Raw genomic sequence first — 7,491 nt, forward strand, 5'->3', positions numbered from 1 at the left:
TACGTCACAGGATTTCCCTGATAAGTGAACACACACACACACACACACACACACACACACACACCATTTAATACAAAATACTTCGTGCACAGTAGATAGTAGACAAAAGATAATCACAGCTACTGCTGCTTCTTTCTTCTCCTCCTGCCTACCCTTCTGCCTCATCCTTTTATCTATGGCCAAGCCCCCTCGAAGGGCCTCTTTGAGTTGGGTTACCTTCTAGTTTGACGCCAGCACTCTTACTTCCCTGTGGCATTGGAGGGCTAGGCACATGGCGCCGTGGGCAAGGAGAAGGATGATGTTCCGGGCCAAACACATCTGCAAATACTCGTTGAGCTGGTGTCTTTGATGACAAACCAAACTGTTTTGTGTCTGGTCCTCCAGAGGCCTGAGCGCCTCAAAGAAGCCAAGGCTTCTGCAGGATGCTTGTGTCTGCTGGCCATGTCAGGCTTCATTTTATCAGCATACAGCAAAAAGCTCATCATTTCTCAGCTCTGGTCAGAAGCAACAGTGGCTGTGCCTGGACACAGAGCTGGGACAAGGAGTGGTGAGGATTCAGGCCATCATTTCTCAGCTCTGGTCAGAAGCAACAGTGGCTGTGCCTGGACACAGAGCTGGGACAAGGAGTGGTGAGGATTCAGGCAAGAGAAGATGGGCAGCTTCCCCCTGATGCTTCCCGCTCAGGAAGATGCCAGAGTGCCCAGGATCAAAGAGGCTAGGAGGCTGCTGAGGCCTCCTCTCCCCAAAAGCGGTCAGTGAACCCAAAAGTTGAATAGCCTCTGCCTTGAGCGTGGTTCTGCTGCCCTACTGGTGCTGACAGTTTTAGAAGCTTACATGGCAGAGCTGACCAGGCCCACTGTATTTTTAGGACTCAGCTGGGGTCTATTGAAACGTCCACATTACTCAGATCACCAAACTGGCTGGAGCTACCAACACAGCATTCTTTGCCCTGTTAGCATACAAAGCTACCTCCCCTTGGGGCTTCACTTTACAGACACTGAGAATCCCAGGCTTCTGCTAAATTACGTTTCCATGGGCTCACCCCGCAGGGCTTCCATAAGAATGGGCCGGTAGCTTAACTGAGTCACGGTTAGGGGTTAATTAAGAGGAGAAATGAGCTAGCTGTTTCCTAAGATAAGGGAGAGGAGCTTATTTAAAAAAAAAAAAACTCTAACTGCTTGGAACAGTGTGTACTAAGGCAGGGTTTCTGTGCTGGGAGACAGAGAACATTTCTGCAGTGATGTAGCAGAATCCTTAAAGGATCCTGTCAATGACTTTTTTTTGGTGTCACATTCAATCTTTGCTGCGGCCAACACTTCCTGGAGATGAAATACAACTTCGATACAGAGAGAGCAAGTTCAGACTCCTGCAGTCATGCAAGGATGAGTGATGCGGGTCTTTTTGTAAGTGAGTATGAAGGCGTAGGACCTCCGGTAAACTAGTGCAGTGGAATCAATCCATCTACCGGGCAGTGGACGCCCAGCTCCAGCCACCTGTTACCAAAACCAAGTGCAGGCCCAGGATGACTCAACTCCCACTGTTTCGTGAGCAACCAGAAATCTACGTTTTTTTTTTTTTTGAAACCGAGTTTTGCTCTTGTTGCCCAGGCTGGAGTGCAATGGTGCGGTCTCTGCAACCACCACCTCCCGATTCAAGCAATTCTCCTTCCTCGGCCTCCTGAGTAGCCGGGATTACAGGCATGGGCCACCACACCCAGCTAATTTTGTATTTTTAGTAGAGACAGGGTTTCTCTATGTTGGGCTGGCTGGTCAGTCTCGAACTCCCGACCTCAGATGATCCACCCATTTCAGCCTCCCAGAGTGCTGGAATTACAGGCGTGAGCCACCACTTCCGGCCAGAAATCTACATTTCTTTGAGAAAAAAATTTTTTTACGAGGCAGAGTCTCACTCTGTTGCCCAGGCTGGAGTGCAGCCTCAACTCCCTGGGGCTCAGGTGATTCTCCCATCTCAGTCTCCCAAGTAGCTGAGACTGCAGGCATGTGCCACCACACCAGCCAATTTATTTGTAGAGACAGGATTTCACCATGTTGTCCAGGATGGTCTCCAACCCCTAGGCTCCCCGCCTTGCCCTCCCAGAATGTTGAGATTACAAATGTGAGCCACAGTGCCTGGCCATTTTGAGGAAATTTTTAAATGCTGGCTTTAATTTTTTTAAATATGTGGAGCAACTTCTGCTTCTGAGAGATGAAGCAGATACTCTTTTTCCCAGTTCTTCTGCTAAGTACAGCTAAAAACCACGGACACACTCTATATTATACAAAATGAACATAAGAAGACTCTGAACAAGAAGAAAGCAGATTGGTTAGGGACCTCCAGACCAAAGGAATGACTCAGCAGTGACCTCCCTAAGCTTTCTTTTTGCCTCATATGTGTCAGAATGGGTACTGGAGAAGCCAGTACCCCCAAACTGCCAACGACTGCAGACAAATAAAAGCCCCAAGAGGCCGGGCGTGGTGACTCACGCCTGTAATCCCAGCACTTTGGGAGGCTGAGGTGGGTGGATCACCTGAGGTCAGGAGTTCAAGACCAGCCTGGCCATCATGGTGAAACCCCATCTTAAAAAACAAACAAACAAAAAGAATTTAAAAAAAAAAAACCCCAAGAAAAGCTTGTTTTTTTTTTTTTGTTTGTTTGTTTTTCCGAAAGAGTGTCGTGCTCTGTTGTCCAGCCAGAGTGCAGTGGTGCAATCATGGCTCACTGCAGCCTTGACCTCCCAGCTCAAGCTGCTGGGACTACAGATCTGTGCCACCATGCCTGGCTAATTAAAAAAAAAAAACTGGGACTGGACAATGTGGCTCATGCCTGTAATCCCAGCTCTTTGGGAGACTGAGGAGGGCAGATCATGAGGTCAGGTGTTCGAGACCAGCCTGGCCAACATGGTGAAAGCCTGTCTGTACTAAAAATACAAAAAATAGCCAGCTATGGTGGCATGTGCTTGTAATCCCAGCTACTCAGGAGGCTGAGGCAGGAGAATTGCTTGAACCTGGAGGCAGAGGTTGCAGTGAGCCGAGATTGCGCCACTGCACTCCAGCCTGGGTGACAGAGCAAGACTCTGTCTCAAAAAAAAAAAATTTGTAGAGATGGGGGTCTCACTGTTTCCCAGGCTGATCTCAAATTTCTGGGCTCAAGCAATCCTCTGGCCTCAGCCTCCCAAAGTGCTGAAATTATCAGCGTGAGCCCTGGTTTCCTGCAAGTCTGCTTTCTGTAGTCAAAGGATGAGAAGATAACATCCTCAAAAGATAGACAATCTTTTAAAGATTATTTTTATTTTTTATTTTATTTGATTTTTTTGAGACAGAGTCTCACTTTGTTGCCCAGGCTGGAGTGCAGTGGCATGATCTCATCTCACTGCAACCCCTGCCTCCTGGGTTCAAGCAATTCTCCTGCCTGCCTCAGCCTCCAGAGTGCTGGGATTACCGGCGTGAGCCACCGCACCTGCAACAGCCTTTAGACAATAGCCTCTACTCTAGCTCCACTCTCACCCCCATCAGCAAAGGCCAAGTGGAAAGCCTAGACCTCCACCCTTTCTAGGCAGTAATAAAGTACTCCTTCCCTTCCCCTCCAGGGTGATTTGAAAGAGGCCTAGTTTTCCACTCAGGGCTTTCATCCATAACCAAGGCCATTGCTCCCAACAATGTTAGTGGAGACCCACTCCTTCTCCCAGATGATTTGGTATCAGTGAAGGCCTAATAGAGAACCTATACTCCCACCCCTGCCCCGCAGTAAGAAGGAGCCTTGCCGCACTGGGTATCAACGGAGGCCAAGTGGAAAAGCTGGACTTCCACACCCTCCTGGTAATAATGAGGTGGCATCTGCACTTTCCCCACAAAAGCAGTGTTAGAGGAGGCCTGCTGAATCACAAGCTATAAAGTAAGATCCAGAGGCAGGGTGCAGTGGCTCATGCCTGTAATCCCCAACTTTGGGAGGCTGAAGTGGGAGGATTGCTTAAGTCCAGGAATTCAAGACCAGCTTGGGCAACATAGGGAGACCTTGCCACTACAAAAAAACAAAAAATGAAAAAATTAGCTGGGCATGCTGATGCCTGCCTGTAGTCCTAGCTACTTGGGAGGCTGAGGTGGGAGGACTGCTTGAGGCCAGGAGGTTGAGGCTGCAGTGAGCCATGATCACCCCACTGCACTCCAGCCTGGGCGATAAAATGAGATCCTATCTCAAAACAAATAAATAAGATCCGGAGTCTTATAACATAATGTGCAAAATGTCCAGGTCTTAATCAAAAGTCATTTGAACCAGAACCAGAAAAACGTGAATAAGAAAAGATAATCCATAGACACCAACACCAAAATGACACCGGTACTAGAATTATCTGAAAAAGATTTTGAAGTAGCCATCGTAAAAATGCTTCAGTGTGTATAACATGTTCAGATATGAACACGCTTGGAACAAATGAAAAATAGAAAGTCTCAGCAAATAAATATAAAGTCTCAACAAATTGATATAGTATATAAAGAAGAACCAAATGGAAGTTTTAGAAATAAAAAATACAAGGCCGGGCGCAGTGGCTCATGCCTGTAATCCCAGCACTTTGAGAGGCCGAGGCGGGTGGATCACGAGGTCAAGAGATCGAGACCATCCTGGTCAACATGGTGAAACCCCGTCTCTACTAAAAATACAAAAAATTAGCTGGGCATGGTGGCGCGTGCCTGTAATCCCAGCTACTCAGGAGGCTGAGGCAGGAGAATTGCCTGAACCCAGGAGGCGGAGGTTGTGGTGAGCCGAGACAGCGCCATTGCACTCCAGCCTGGGTAACAAGAGCGAAACTCCGTCTCAAAAAAAAAAAAAGAAAGAAAGAAAGAAAGAAAAAATACAATAATTGAAATTTAAATCTCAATGAATAAGCTCAACAACAGAATGGAGAGAACAGAGAAAAGAGTACATTTGAAGACAGAAAACTACAAATTACCTAATCTGAACACGAGGGGAAAAAAATAGAATTAAAAAAAAAAAAACAGAGCCTCAGAGACAATAACATAAGATCTAACATTCATGTCACTGGAGTCACAGAAGGAGAAGGAAGATTCAAAGAATGAATAGCAGAAATTTGCCCAAATTTTGCAAACGACATAAACTGACAGATTCACAAAGATGAGCAAACCTCAAACAGGATACGCCCATGAGAAAACACATCATAGTTAAACTTCTTAACACATACATTCTTTTTTTTTTTTTTTGAGGTGGAGTCTCACTCTGTTGCCCAGGCTGGAGTGCAGTGGCACGATCTCAGCTCACTGCAACCTCCACCTCCTGGGTTCAAGTGATTCTCTTGCCTCAGCCTCCCAAGTAGCTAGGACTACAGACGTGTTACCACCATGCCTGACTAATTTTTTGTATTTTTAGTAGAGACAGGGTTTCACTATGTTGGCCAGGCTGGTTTTGAACTCCTGACCTCAAGTAATCTGCCCACCTCAGCCTCCCAAAGTGCTGGGATTACAGGAGTGAGCCACCACGCCCAGCTGCAAATTCTTTCAAGTAGCCAGAGAGAAATGATACATCCCCTATAGGGGGAAGAGAATTCAAATGATGCTGGATTTCTCATCAGGCACCATGGAGGCCAGGAGGAAGTGGAACAACATTTTTCTTTCTTTTTTTCTTTTTTGAGACAGACTCTCATTCTGTTGCCCAGGCTGGAGTGCAGTGGTGTGATCTCAGCTCACTGAAACCTCCACCTCCCGGGTTCAAGTGATTCTTCTGCCTCAGCTTCCCGAGTAGCTGGGATTACAGGCACCCGCCACCATGCCCAGCTAATTTTTGTATTTTTAGTAGAGACAGGATTTCACCATGTTGGCCAGGCTGGTCTTGAACTCCTGACCTTGTGATCTGCCTGTCTTGGCCTCCCAAAGTGCTGGGAATACATGTGTGAGCCACTGTGACCAGCCAGAACACAGTTTTCAAATGCTGAAAGAAAAGAACTATCAGCTTGGAATCCCATACCTGGTGAAACAATCCTTCAGGAATTTGGGGGAAGGGCTATGGGGGTGGAAATCATGACATTCTTAGATGAGGGAAAAACTAAGGGAATTTGTCACTGGCAGATTTACTTTACAGGGATTACTAAAGGCAATTCTCTAAACAGAAAGGGAGTGGTGACAAAAGGAATCTTGGAACATCAGGCTGGAAAAAAGATAAACGAGCAAACATATAGATCAATACAATAGATTGTCTTTTTCCTCTTGAGTATTCTAAATTATGTTCAACAGCTGAAGCAAAAATTACACTTGTCTAAGTGGCTGCCCATATATATACAGGAAATACTTAAGACAATTATGTTATAAATGAGGACAGTAAAGGGACACAGAGGAAGGTTTCTTTCTTTGTTTTTTGTGGGTTTTTTTCTCTTTTTTTTTTTTGTGATGGAGTCTCATCGCACTGTCACCTGGGCTGGAGTGCAGTGGCTCCATCTCAGCTCACTGCAACCTCCGCCTCCCAGATTCTAGTGATTCTCCTTGCCTCAGCCTCCCAAGTAGCTAGGATTACAGGCGTCCATCACCACGCCCAGCTAATTTTTTTGCATTTTTAGTGGAGACAGGGTACTCCACCCTGGGGAACAAGAGCAAAACTCCATCTCAAAAAAAAAAAAAAACCCAAAAAACAAAATAAAAAAAAACCCTATTAGACAGAAAGTTAGCAAGGATATAGAACTTAACACCACGATTAGTCAACAGGATATAATCAGCATTTATAGAACATTATCAACAAAACACAAATTCTTTTTTTTTTTTTTATTTAGAGAGAGAGAGAAACAGGAGAAGGAGAGAGAAAGAAACAGCTAATTCTCACACTGAGTGAGAGAATCCAGAAAGATGGAATCCAGGAGAGGAAAGCAGCTTCCACACTGAGTGGAAGGGAATAGAAAGAGATGGAGTTTACGAGGGGAAGACAGGCTTCCATGAACGGAGTGTTCATGGAAGGGAACTCCAGAGGGGAAATGAGAAAGAGAGAAAGATAGCTTCCACGAAGGGAGTGTTTGTGGAACGGGATCCAAGCATGGAGTCCCTCTTTTTTTTTTTGAGACAGAGTCTCACTCTGTCCCCCAGGCTGAAGTGCAGTGCTGCTATCTCAGCTCACTGCAACTTCTGTCTCCTGGGTTCAAGCAATTATCCTGCCTCAACCTCCTGAGTAGCTGAGATTACAGGCACATGCCATGATGCCTGGCTAATTTTTGTATTTTTAGTAGAAACTGGGTTTCACCATGTAGGTCAGGCTGGTCTCGAATGCCTGACCTTGTGATCCGCCCTCCTTGGCCTCCCAAAGTGCTGGGATTATAGGTGTGAGCCACGACGCCAGGCCAATGCACATTTTTTTTTTAAGCACTCATGAAACATATATCAAGATCAACCATATTCTGGGTTATAAAACAAACCTCAACAAATTTAAAATAATTGAATCATACAGAGTGTATGACTAAAATGACTCAAACTGAGAATTAATAACACAAAGGCAGTCTCCAGAAAG

The sequence above is a fragment of the Aotus nancymaae genome, unplaced genomic scaffold (assembly GCF_030222135.1).
Source record: "Aotus nancymaae isolate 86718 unplaced genomic scaffold, 86718_ANA_hifiasm-v0.15.2.pri h1tg000007l, whole genome shotgun sequence".
NCBI classification, from domain to species: domain Eukaryota; kingdom Metazoa; phylum Chordata; class Mammalia; order Primates; family Aotidae; genus Aotus; species Aotus nancymaae.